The sequence below is a fragment of the Apodemus sylvaticus genome, chromosome 5, assembly GCF_947179515.1.
Source record: "Apodemus sylvaticus chromosome 5, mApoSyl1.1, whole genome shotgun sequence".
In the NCBI taxonomy this organism is placed as follows: domain Eukaryota; kingdom Metazoa; phylum Chordata; class Mammalia; order Rodentia; family Muridae; genus Apodemus; species Apodemus sylvaticus.
The window spans coordinates 128918266-128932465 of NC_067476.1; the positions used below are offsets into that span (position 1 = coordinate 128918266).

A 14200-nucleotide genomic window follows, 5' to 3' on the forward strand; every position below is an offset into this window, starting at 1 on the left:
TCCATCATGGTCATCAGAGGAATCAAATAGGTGAGACAAACTTCGCAGAAGTAGTAATCATTGTGACTCATACACACTGAGGAAGGTATGCAGACTAAACTCTGAGAAGGCAGGGCAGTGGAGGCTCACTGAGTGAGGAGGGCGGATGCGATTAGAGAAGAAGAGGTAAGAACACTGACAGGACCCTATAGGAGACAAGGGTGGGGACCAAGATTTTACAAAGGACATCTGGGCTTGGCTGGCCGCCAGCTCCTGGCATTGCTCAGGTCTTGCATCCTCCAGCTACGGAACAATGGCACAAGACCACAAGTGCAACGTTCCTGTTCACCACTTAATAAAGGGTCTTAAAGGACGACAAGATGGTAACAGGAGGTGGCAGCACAGGGCAAGGTGTTACAGGCCGGAGAGCACCCCTCAGTGTGTGTGCCGTATATATAGAACATGCTCAAAATAGACTAACAGAACATGCTCAAAATAGACCATTGTGAGTATGGCGTATGTGTTTTCAGGAAATAGCATTAAGTAAGTGTTTTTTTTTTTGAGGGTATTTCTGCATGTGTGTTCAGAAGAGAGTAGACGTGTGTGTGTGTGTGTGTGTGTGTGTGTGTGTGTGTGTGTACTACTGTTAAAATGTAGCAAATACCCCAGCCCAGTCAAAGGGGACTGAGATCCAGAAAAGCTTTGAGGATAATTGCAGAGCAGCAGCAATGCTGTCCAATAGGAATGCAGAGTGAAGTATATATGAAAATTTATACTTTTTGTTAAATCACATGTTAAAAAGTTAAACCCAGTTAATTTTGATAAGATTTTTAGTACTGAATTTCAAGGTATTTCAACTTGGTAAATATGAACATATATTATTGAGGTAACTCATGGTTTGACTTCTTTTAATTTCAAAATATGTATAATCTATACTTACTGTACATTTCTATTTGGACATGCAAAATTTCAAGTGACTACAGCCACCTAGGACTACTGGCTGTCATATCGTACAACCCAGACACAGAGGATCTTACCTCTGGCAGTAGTCACTTGGTTTTTCTTTGAATATTATGTTTCCTCTTTAACCTTTGGCCTAGAGATTAAATGGTGCTATGGTATGGATCTTGAGTGTCCCAAGGACCTCAAGTTAAGGTTTGTCCCCATAGGATGATGTGTTTGGAGGCAGTAGGCCTACTGAGAGGTCCTTAGGTCACTGGGGATGTGTCCTTGAGGACGTTAGGGACACTGGTCCTCTCCTCTTTATATTCTCCACAGTGAGGCCTATGGTTTTGCTCCACCAGGTCCTCAAGCCTTAGTGAGCTACTTCACCACAGGGTTAAAGCCACAGGCCACCTGATTCTGAACTAAAGCCCCCAGAACTTTCTAAAGTTGATTATCTTGGGTACTTGTTATAGTAACAGAAAACTACCCCAAGGGGGGCTCTCCCTCTCTAAGCCAGAGGGGAGGGACCAATGGGGGGAAGGATTTGTAAGGGTGGGACTAGGAAGAGGGATTGTGATTGGGATGTAAAGTGAATTAAAAATAAATAAAAGGATAAAAAACAAAAGGCCCTGGCTGCTCTTACAGAGGACCTGGCTTTGATTCGGAGCACGCACACTGTGGCTCCCAACCATTTAGCTTCACTTCTAAGGATTCCAGTATGTGCAGGCAAAATACTCACATAAAATAAAAATAAAGGTTAAATTTAAAAATAGAATGAAAACTACAGCAGTTGGTAGGAACTTTTCTAATATAATGAACTTAAACAAAAACCCAACAAACGAGAAACCGGAAAATGAAAAGACAGGGGACTTGGGAGGGATGTAAGAGTCTGCTTTTCATAGCTGGCTTAATTCTAAGAAGAAAAAGCTCCAACGACGTTGGAAGCTATGAAACAGCCTTTGACCCTTGCTGATGCTCAGAAATCTTGTGACAAAACAACAGCAAACAACAACAACAACAACAAAATCCTGTTTTACTTTGTGTGATTCCACACTTCCTTGTTAAGGCGTATGGAACAAAGTTGTGACCCTTCTTAAATTCAGGAGTCCAGATTTCGTAGGAAAAGCTGTGGGAAGGGCTAAGCAAGCTGATTGGCATCCCAAATCGTAGTTGTTATGGAATTTCTATGAAGTGCATACACAGAATTATGAGTGAATAGATTCTTAAACTGAGCCAATACAGAGATGTGATCTACACACGGAGATGCCACGGGCAGTGTTTGGTACCAAGAGAAACTTGGCTACACAGAGATAGAGTGAACCTACCTAACTTTACTTTTTCTAGGAATGCATTAGGGAAACCAGTTATTTAATCCATTACATGATGCTGTCACAGAATATCCTAGCTGGATAACTTATAAGAAATGGGAGTTTATTGAACTCGTGCTTTTAGAAACTGAGATGAACGGGAGTCTGGTGCTAGCCTAGCATCGGGTTGGTGTCTACTGAGGCTCTTTTTACTTCACTTTACATCCACCTGATGGATAGCATCCATGAATTGAGCAACTGTGGGAGAAAGAGCTCGCCTGTATAAACTAAGCCATGGATGGAGCATCTGAGGACACAGTCAGAACCCAAAGGCCCCCACCTCTGAACACTGGTGTCAGGAAGTAAGTGCCCATTGCACTATCTTGTAGGAGCACCTTCAAACCATGCCAGCAATAGACCTAAGAGCCTGGTTGATGGCATCCAGAGTCAGCAAGTCTGATGTGATAAAAAAGAGTTGTTAGAAGCCTTCTCTAGAGCAGCTTTTCAAAACCACCGATCCTGCTGCCTGCAGATGGGAACCCTGAGCCAGTTTACTCAGGGACAATGGACAATAGGCCATCACATTTAGGTGACTTTGTCAGAATACATGAGGAAATTAGCAACAACCTCAATTTCCAGAGTAACTATGGCTGCATTGAAAAATCAAACCTCGTTGGCATCTTGACCTCTTTAACTCGCTTTTACCTGAAGGATGTTGTTGTCTTGTGGTCCTGGAGATTGAACCCAAGCCCTCTTACATACTAGGCAAGGGCTGAACCCTGATCTAATCCCCATCTCTCCTTTTCCTCCATATTTTGAGACAGGGTATCACTAAGTTGCCCAAGCTGGTTTTACATCTATTTTTCTTTTTGTAGCCCAAGCTATCCTTGAACTCAAAATCTTACTTCAGCAACCTAAGCGGCTGGGATTACAGACCTGTGTCACCAGATCTGGCTACCTTGAACATTTTGATTTCTAATTTTTTTATAAGTGGGTTTTTTTTTTAAAAAAAAAAAATGAGAATCATAACTCAGAATTTCTCACAACGCAGTACCTAATAGACACTCACTCAACATTTTTTTAACCAGTGGTTGTGATGAGGAAAACCTTTCTAATCCCACCAATTTGGCTTTCCTCCATACAGAAATTAAATTAAAAGTTAAAATAACTTAAATCCCTGGAGTTTAATAGTCATTAGACAATTTCAAGTGTGTTCAGGAACCCATGTAAGTTGGGCAGAAGTTTTTGTTCCCTTTGGGAACACAGTTTTGTTCAAGTTCGCTAACAAATTACAACAGCTACCCTTCACCAAGGAAACGCTGGGACATTACCAGAAAGGCCAGGACACTTTCCCACGTTGTTCCGGCTGCTTACTCCTGCCTCGAAGGAGCAGGTGGCTTGTTTCTCATTTCAGTGCGTAGTTCTGGTCTCCAAAGGCCTATTTTAGGTGACTGGTGTTTTGTATTTCTGTATAAAATTTTACAGCATCTCATACCTCTTCAGTGTAAATTCAGTTTGGTGCGCCTATTTTACATGCTTTAGTTCTAGCTACCTAAATCATTGTGTTGTCCTGTGTCAGGAGCCTTTTGAAGCTGTTTAGTAGCCTTTTACCTAATAGATAATCTTTCCCACTCCCTGCCTTGGGCTTTCTGGATGATCCTTATTCATGTAAACCAGGTCATGTTGAGCAGTATTTAATTCTCTGTTATACCCACATGGTAAAGTCATCAGAAGCCTGAAACTACAGAGTCTGCGTCGGAAGGGCTCCGTGCTAGACTGCAGTGGACCATTAGACATTCCAGTGACAGCCAGCCTCCCTCTTTCCTGAGAACCATGTGCACCTTTTGTCTCTTCCCCTAGAGTGCTGTTTGTTTGTTTTTAAAAATACAAATGGCAAATGTGTGCCAGATTTCTACAACTCAATCAGAAGTCCTGATGCCAAGACCAGCCTTGTGTTCCATACTGCTGTCTTTCCTAAGACAAGGGATGACAGGAAGCCAGGGCCCGGCACACAGTCAGACAGCATCACTAAACAATGTGAGCTCCAGGTGGGAGGCTCTACAGCAGAGCCATCTTAGGAGAATGGGTTTTCATACCGAGAGGCTGCATGAGAATACGGATGTGAGATTCAGTTAGAGGGAAACACTTACCAAGCCCGGACAAGATGGGAAGCATGCGTGAGCTCAGCTTTGCTCGTTTGGCAGAAGAGGGATGTGGTGTATAATGAAGATGTTCAAATGTGCAGTCCCAGCAAGAGCTTACTTTCAGATTCACATACCAACCTTTTGGAATTTGTGGAGTAAGTCATCTTATCTTGTTTGGTTTGATTGTTTTGGCTATTCGAGAAAGAATTTCTCTGTGTAGCTTCGGATCACCTGGAACACGCTCTGTAGACCAGACTGGACTCGAACTCAGAAAGAATCTGCTTGCCTCTGGCCACCAAGTGCTGGAATTAAAGATGTGAGCCACCACTGCCCTCACCAGATGATTTTTTTGTTTTGTTTTTGTTTTATTACATTCAAAAAGTGCGTGTGTGTGTGTGTGTGTGTGTGTGTGTGTGTGTGCACGTGCATGCATTTAAGTACAGAACAGAAGAGGGTGTTGGGTCCACTGGAACTGGAGTTACAGGCAGTTGTGACTTGCTGCATAAGGATGCGGGAATTTGAACTCAGGTTCCCTGCAAGTAGTCTTGACTTCTCTTTCTCTCTTGCCCCTGAAGTAAAATTTTATTTCAAAGCTAATCTTTAATAATTTATTGAAGTATATTCTAGAGGTGGAGAAGATGGCCCAGTGTAGTGGTGTAGACTTGTTTTAAGTATACCCAGTGCTGGGGAGGAGACAGACCTCTTCCCCAGGGCTCGCTGACCAGCAGGTCTACCCGTTCCCTAGTGCTTGCTGACCAGCAGGTCTACCCGAAGCAACAAGCTCCAAAATTAAGGTGGAAAACAATAGAGGAGGCTGCCTGGGGTCAGCCTTTGGTCTCCATGAGCTGCATGCGTAGAGGTGAACACACCTGTATGTGCACATGTGATTATCACACACATGATCACATTCTGGGTTGAAGCACTGTTATTAAATGTGAGTCATGACTGCCCCTCCTCTAGTGATTGTGACTGGCAAATAGGTGAAGAAGCACATCCACCATAGTTTTAAATAAAAGTGAAGGGGCGGGGAAGAAGAGTGAGACTGGGGTACTTCACAGAGATCGTTTCTGTCTTGTGCATGTGGGTATGGGTATAGATTGTGATGGAAAATGCATTACTGCTGTGGGTGAAAGTTCATTAATCACGGAACCTCAGTCTCCACTGTATGGGGGTGTCTTAGTCAGGGTTTCTATTCCTGCACAAACATCATGACCAAGAAGCAAGTTGGGGAGGAAAGGGTTTAATTGAGCTTACACTTCCATGTTGCAGTTAATCACTAAAGGAAGTCAGGACTGGAACTCAAGCAGGTCAGGAAGCTGATGCAGAGGCCATAGAGGGATGTTTCTTACTGGCTTGCTTCCCCTGGCTTGCTCAGCCTGCTTTCTTATAGAACCCAAGAGCACCAGCCCAAAGGTAGTACCACCCACAAAGGGCCCTCCCCACCTGATCACTAACTGAGAAAATGCCCCACAGCTGGATCTCATGGAGGCACCTCCACAACTGAAACTCCTTTCTCTGTGATAACTCCAGCCTGTGTCAAGTTGACACACGAAACTAGCCAGTACAGGGGGGAATGGTTCAGACAGCTTTGAAGGCAGGGCTACACTCGTGTCCCCGTATAGGTTCTGCCCTAAAGCATTCTGGGTGAGACCGGGCTGCATTATGCCCATGCTTAAAAGTTGAATCTTCTTCAGTAACTGGAGAGGGTTATCAAGGATATTTCAAGTCAGATGTGAAGGATGGCTGTGCGTGGGACTTATATGGAGGAAAGGGGAAGTCTGAGGTCAGGTATAGAAGGGAAACAGAGAAATGGCGTGAAAGCGTGTAGGAGAATGAAGAGAGGACCGTGGTAAGTCATCGTAAGGACGTGATGAGCAGGGGAGTGGACCTATACCACGCAGTTAGTTAGAAAAGTGATATTTGGGTGTGCATTATTTAATACTGGAACGCAGAAAATGACTGAGAAAGAACCTGAATTAAAAACTGTCCATCTGTGCTGAGATACAGGTATTAGTGGCGATGGTAAAAGCAACTCTCAGCTGTGAGCTTGTGTTTTGTTTTCTTTCATGGACTGTGATATATTTATGTACTAAGGCAATTGACAGGAACAGTTGACAGTGACCTGTGGCAGCATGGGAACCCATTCCAGAAACCCAGAGTGGAAAATCAAAGTCCTCTCAGGAGGAGCTCATGTGCTGCAGAGTAAGGAAGAAAACTGGTCACTTAATTGATAGTGACAACAGGGTGGCGGTGACCCATCCTTTGTGTTAGGAAGGCTGTTTGGAGCCTTTAAATTCTGAGCAGCAGCTGGGAATTTGGAGGGCATTGCTTGTTCAGTAGACCCCCTCCCCCATTTCCTGGTCCAGAGGTAGACCTGGGGTCAGCGTGGGTAAGAAAGTCATCCTGTGCCATCTGTCAGTGTTCTCCCAGAGCAGACAGGGAACAAGCCACCTGTGTGGTTGCTCATGGCACTTTTAACTGTGTACAAATCCTAAACCGTGAATTCTGTGTGTTGCAGATGGAGACCTGAGACAGAGACTTCTAAACTTCCACCGGGAAAGATCAAATGTGTGAGCCTTCAGAACTCTGCAGCACAGAGGCCCGAGCTGAAGAGAGAGGAGAGAGAGATGCTGGGCTGACAGGTTGGTAAAAATGAGATGATGAAACCCAGGGCACATCAACTCAGGGAGTTAGCTCATTTCCAGGTCTGTCATTGACGTTGGGATTATATTCTGTGCCAGCATTGGCAGGTTGTTGTGGTAACTGATTCCACTCTCGATGTAGCAAGATCAGAGCCACCTGAGAGTCAAGACATTTTAGGAGCCCCAAGAAGACAAAGTAGAACCATAGCTATTGCAAGGAACATTGACCTCATGTTAGGCACAGCCTAGGTAGGTGAACTGGTTTAATTTTCATAGGAGCCAAATGTGGCAGGCATTGCTAGTGGCATTGGCGGTGTTACCCAGAACATAAGGAGCAGAGTTAGTCCAGGGCCTTCACCAACAGAGACCATGTCACTTTTCGGGTTCCCTGCTCCCATTCTTTTTCTTTCCATCTGGTTTAGTTTTTTGTTTTGCTTGTTGTTGTTAGTATTTTGGTTTTTTTTTTTTAAACAGTACATCTACCTTCCAGAAAGTAAGCATAGCAAAATATCAGTTCAGATCACTGTGACAGAGCAACAAACGGTCAAAATGGCATCACTGCTTTTCAAACTCTTGCTGCTCCTCCATCAGCTACAGGGTGTACTTCCCTTCTGCTTGGATCTGCTTAGCCGCTGCACTGACATGATCACAAGCAGCTTTAAAGCAAAAGGGGCCTGGCTTTTGCCTGGCTTACTAATTATCTTGTGTTCTTATGACATGTGGTCTTCGGGCCACCATATTGCAGGGGGAACAGGTCCTGGTTCTAAATGACAGCTTAGTATTACGGGAGTGAAGCTCTGTAAGCCTGGCCCAGCCTCCGGGTTGCCTCCAGAGAGTCTGGTAAGATGGAGACAAGCTGTTGTCGATGATGACAACGTAGGATGAACCATTCGTGCTGAGCCCTGCCCTTTGCGACAGGTTGTGAGCAAAGTGAACACATTTGGTGTCATTCATGTAACTCACAGCCATGCCATTTAAAGTAGTTATCATGATGTTCATTTACAATAAAGGGAACCAAGATCACATGAAACCCAGTGGTGTGTCCAAAGCCATACCACCAGCTAATGAGTTGCTTGTATTGACCTAAGGTTTTTCTGTTTTCCCCAATTGCTACTCCTCTCTGTGGACCCTCGTTAGATGCCCTCTGTTCTGACCTAAGCAGAGAGTTCTCCATGTGCTGGATCTTCTGGTATCTGCTCATGTTATGCCACATGGCTTTTGTCTGTCATGCAGAAGACCTGCCATATGACACATTGATCACTATTTTTATCCCGTGTTTGACCTCCTAAAAGTCACGGACGAGTATGTCTCAGATGCTTTATGTCTTTTCTTCTAGCATAGGCCTTGAGCTCGTATAGACGGGCAGGGTGCATGTGAAATCCATACCAGAGGGTATCAATGTGAATTTCTTTACAGTAATGTCAAAGAGTGAAAAGTTCTGTCTACCTGTACCAAAGTCTCCTCATGGTATTGAAAACCTGTCTTTTGAGGCTGTTAAGAGTGAACTGAGGCCAGGCATGGTAGTACATGCCTGTAATCCTGGCATTTAGAAGACCAAGGCAGGGGCTAGAGAGATGGCTCAGTGGTTAAGACCACTATCTGCTCTTCCAGAGGTCCTGAGTTCAATTCCCAGCAACCACATGGTGCCTCACAACCATCTGTAATGAGATCCGATGCCCTCTTCTGGTGTGTCTGAAGATAGCAACAGTGTACTCACATACATAAAATAAATAAATCTTAAAAAAAAAAAAGAAGAAGAAGAAGACCAATGCAGATGGATCATAAATTCGAAGCTAAAGTTGTCTGTATGTGTGGCTCAGTGGTAAAGAGCTTGTCTAGCATGCCCAAGGCTATGGGCCCAACCCCTAATAACACCCCCCAAACAAAACAAACAAAAAAGTAAGCAGCTGCATAAAACAATTATTTTTAATTTTACCTTTAGTATATGTGTGTAGGTTGGAACACCTTCACATGTACTCTGCCTGTCTATACAAGGTCAAGGCCTATGCTAGAAGAAAAGAGATAAAGCATCTGAGACACACCCATCCATGACTTTTAGGAGGTCAAGCATGGGATAAAAATAATGATCAATATGTCATATGACAGTTCTCTTTTTCCTCTATATGGGTTCTGAGAACTCGGGTTCTCAAGCTTGGTGGCAAGTGCTTTTTTCTTGTTGGTCCCACAATAACATCTTAAACATCAAACAACTGAGTTGTACAGTTCCACAGAAGTGGTGCTGGGGCCCCACTGACAGAGGCAAGGAAGAGAGAGCCCCTGGCATAGGGAGTGTTTTCATAGTCACAGAAGTAAAGCAAAGAAAATATTTGGTTTCGATTATAAAGTGGCTATATTTGGTTTCTCCCTTTGGAATTAGAAGAAACAAGCAGACATCCACTTATGCTTGCAAATTAAACAAAGCTTAGGATGCTTCTAAGGACCCACTAGTTTTGTCTGCTCAGGGGTATATCAGCTCCTGCCTCCATCTTAATTAGCTTTTAAAAAGCAAAGCTGTCTTTCTTGCTTCTTTGGTCTTTCCTGTTAGATAAAACATCTTTGTTCTGAACGTGTATAAATAAATATCTCCAATAAAATGTAGCTGTAAAACAAAACAATAACAGGAACTTCCACAGGGCATCTTTGTTTCATTAGATTGTTAAAATAGTGACAAACGTTTTTCAAGGAGGAAGAGCACACATCTACCACTAAAGACACTGGGGTGTGATGCGGCTAATATATGAGCTACTTTTTCCTGTTATTGTGATGAAGCAGCTGATGAAGTGACTTAAGAAAGGAAGGGTTTATATGAGCTGATGTTTGAAGATACTGATCACTATGGCAACAGAGTCATAAAGCCAAGAGAGGTGCCTACTGGTGCTCCGCCCCTCTCATTCAACGTGAGACCTGAGCCCATGCTGTGGCACCACCCGTCTTCAGTGCACATCTTCCTTCCTCCACCAGGCTCCTTTGAGAACATTTTTATAGACACAGGAGGTATGCTTCCTAGGTAATTCTAAGTCCTTTCAAGTAGGAGTCAAGATTAATGTCCACTGTTAGTCATCACCAAAACTCCTGGGACTGGAGCTCCAGAATAAGAGAGTTATGTATTAGTGAGACCATCAAGAGGTGTTCGTAGTTGAATGCATTGATGCTTTCCTTGCTGGGCTGAGTTCTCCCCGCTATGGGACTGGCCTTGCTGGACGGAGTTCTCATTCCTATGGGACCCGAATGGCCGCAAGGTCCTACTCTTAATCTCTCACACGCATGCTTCTCTTCCATACATTTGTCTCTCTACCATGAGGTCCTCAGGAGAAGCCAAGGCTATCTATATTCTGCCCCACCGTCGTCATTCTGTTAGCCTCAGAAGAGTGCTAGGATTTGTGCAAATGATGAATGAATCATTTCAGTTGGCTCTGCTCATTGGAATTGCGGTACTGGGTTTTTCACTCCTGTGTAAATGTGTCTGTGTGTGAGTGGCACTGCAAGTATTTGAGAACTAAGAATAAACCTTACCTTTTCGATGTCTGGAATAGACAATGCTTATCTCTATACTTAGAATCTATAGTAACCCAGAAGTAATGGAGATGACTGAAAAACCAGAATATGGGAGTTATTTATATTACAAAACATGGAAAAATTGGTCAAGAATGTTAGTTAATTCTTTAATTGCATTTTGCACTAGCTACACTATTAATTAGTTCACCTTGCTGCTTAAAAACCTACCCCAAATTCTGGAGACATGGCTCACCAATTAAGATCACTGGCTGCTCTTCCAGAAGACTAAGGTTCAATTTCCAATTCCCACATGGCAGCTAACAACCATCTTTAACTCCACTCCTGGGGATCTGATGCTTCCTTCTGCCCTCCACAAGCACTATATACACATGGTACATGGTCATACATGCAGACAAAATACAAATAAAAAATTCTCTACTCACAAACTCAGGAAGGGTTGAATATCCCTTTTAGAAATGTTTAGGATCAGTAATGTTTCAGACTTTAGAGTTTTGTTTTGATTTTGTCTTTGTTTTTGATTTCTTCAGATTTTTAAATACTTGTATTGGTTTTACTGGTTGGGCATCCCTAACATGAAAGTTGAAGCACTCCAAAAAAGGAGGCTTAAATTTTCACAGTAGGGATGTTGAGTTTGTAGCTTGGTCATCTTAGCTCGTAATTCTGTGATGGTTGGAGCTGGACCAGCTGGTGGACTTCTCCTGGTTCTGCTGCATTGCCATCCTCTGCCAGTTGTCTGGGGGGAGATGGTATCAGTGGGGTGGCTGCCCTCTGTTCAGCATGTCTCTCTCCAACCTCTAGTCTGAGCTTATTGACATAGAAGCACAGTTTGAAGGGATGGAGAGAGTGGGGTTTGAAAATAACAGTGTGACCCTGCAGCATCCTGCTGGGCAAAGCAAAGATCAGGACAGGCCAGACTGAAGAGGTCAGAAAGAGTCATCCCTTGATGGGAGGAGGTGCTCCCAAGCCACCCAGCAAAGGGAGTCTACACGGGACACAAAGTTGTAAACAAGAGCACACCCTTGAAATCGTCAGTACCACAGAAAATGCCAATATTTTACTGAGGGAACTAGCAACGTTACAAAGAGGGATGCTGGAGGGGATGATGCTATTTGTGTGATTTATAACACGCGACAAAAATCTAATGGGATGCTGAAATGGCCCTAAGATGGAAAAGCTGCACACAGTCCCTCTTACCCATCGTACTGTCTGAAAAAGCAGAATTAAGATGCTCGGCAGAGCACAGTTGGCGACAGGCTCCCCACTTCCTTTGTTCTTTTATCTTCTTATTGATGGGGATGGAGTAATGGCAAGCAATGAGGGTTTGGCAGGTAGAATGGAGGTTAAAAAAAATGTAAGAAAGCGATTTCATCTGTCACTCAGCAACAGACCCCACCCCCTTTAATTTCACATACCCAGAATGGCATCATTTCTGCATGTTCCTTGACATTGCAGCTTCAATCTCTGGTTTTATGTGTTGGAAGAACAGAGTAAAGAGTGGGAAAGTGCCAGTGGTCTGTCTTCTGGATCCTTCTTTCATAATTGAAGTTAAAGAAGGCTTCAGCTTCAGTACTTGGCCTGGTAACAACCCAATTCTATCTGTTGTTACATTTGTGCCCTTATAAAGGTGGGGGTAATATCAGCCTTGTATGTGTGGGTCTCTATCTATGGTTTTATAACCAGTAGTGGTTATAAAATGGAAAAGACAAAAACCAAAAACAAACAAATAAAACAACAACAACAAAAATCCCAGACTAACCGACTGGATTATAAACCAAGATCTAACTATCTATCTTGTTATGTCCAAGAATGTCATGTGCAAAAACATTCCTAAACTTAGAGTCACAGGTTGGAGCCTACCATACAAATGGGAACTGAGGATGACAGTGTAGTGATTCTGCATCTGATAAGGAGGAATCCAAACCAAAACTAGTCTGAAGAGATAAAGAGAAACAGCTACCTACTAATAAAGGGAACAATTCATCAAGAAGATATATCTATTGTAAATATTTTTGTACTAAGTCATGATCCTCCCTGTATCTATTGTAAATATTTTCATACTAAGTCATGGTCCTCCCTGTTTCTTAAAGCAGATACTACAACCAACAAGAAACCATGATACAATAATAGTAAGAGTCTTTAATAGCCAACTCTCATATCTACATGGGGCTTCCGATGGTAAAAAACAATTGGCAAAGAAACTTCAGAGTTAAATTATACCATAGATCAACTGGATTTAATAGCTATCTACAGAAAACATGCCATCCAACAGGTAGGAAGTATTCATTCCCAGAGAAAAATAAAGAGTTCCTAGAACTGAATGAATGTAATGAGAGTACACCATGCTAGACCCTAGGGTGCAGCCAAGGCAGGCCTAATAAGACGGTTTACAGCTATAAACACCAGATCTTGGTATGGAATGTATTATACACCTTGAGGTTCTCAAAAAACAGAAACTAAAACCTAAATTCATCAGATGGAAAGACATGATAAAGATTAAAGCAGAAATAAATGAGAGAGAAACTTCAAGAACAAGGGAGAACATTGTTCAAGGAGTCAGTTATTTGAAAAGATGAGCAAAACCAATGAACCCATAGCTAAACTAACCAAAAGAAAGGGAAGGAACAAAGTGCTAAAATTGGAAATGAAGAAGGAATTGTCATAACAGATAATGAAATCCAGAGGATCAGTAGGGAATACTTCAAAAACTTACATTCCCCAAAGCCAGAAAACCTACAAGAAATGCATACATTTCTAAATGCATTCTACCTTCAAAATTAAAGCCAGGAGATATAAACAATTTAGATAGAACCACAGTAAGCAATGAGATTGAGCAGTAACTAAAAGACTCCCCATGGAAAAAAGCACAAGATTCACTGCCAAGCAGGTTGAGGTATGTGGTCTACCAAAGTCCTTAAAAGTCTAACAGTGGGCTGGAGAGATGGCTCAGCAGTTAAGAGCACTGAATGCTCTTCCAGAGGTCCTGAGTTCAATTCCCAGCAACTACATGGTGGCTCACAACCATCTGTAATGGGATCTGATGCCCTTTTCAGGCATGTCTGAAGCTACAGTGTACTCACATACATAAAATAAAAATAAATCTTAAAAAAAAAGTCTAGGGCTGGAGAGACGGCTCAGCGGTTAAGAACACTGACTGCTCTTCCAGAAGTCCTGAGTTCAATTCCCAGCAACCACATGGTGGCTCACAACCATCTGTAATGGGATCTGATGCCCTCTTCTGGTGTGTCTGAAGACAGTTACAGTGTACTCATAAATAAATAAATCTTTAAAAAAAAAAAAAGAAAGAAAGAAAGAAACTCTAACAGCAACACTTCTAAGGGAGACACTACTGATCTCATTTTATGAAGCCAATATTATCATGAGACAAAAGTCAGATAAAAACACAACACAAGAAACTTACAGACCAATGAGCAATGTAGGAGAGAATTACAGGCTCTAATGAACATAGAAGTGAAAATACTCAGCAAAATACACATAGATCAAGTTAACACATCAAGAAAATCATATAACTAAATGGATTTCTCCCCAAGAGTAGATGGTTGTTTTGATGTATGTAAATTAATAAATTTATATAAATATATAACATTAGACTTAAAGATAGAAAATACATGATCATTTAGATAGATGCAGAACAGGCCCTTGAGAAAGT

General features: G+C 42.6%; 1 protein-coding gene across 2 annotated transcripts in view; it reads left to right on the forward strand.

Annotated features, from left to right (window-relative positions):
- Positions 1–14200, forward strand: part of Rin2 (Ras and Rab interactor 2) — a 210998-nt gene that overhangs the window by 25776 nt on the left and 171022 nt on the right. For both annotated transcript variants that reach the window (XM_052183807.1, XM_052183811.1), the window contains exon 2: positions 6894–7017. The gene's annotated coding sequence lies outside the window, so the exon portion shown is untranslated. The remainder of the gene's footprint in view (positions 1–6893; positions 7018–14200) is intronic.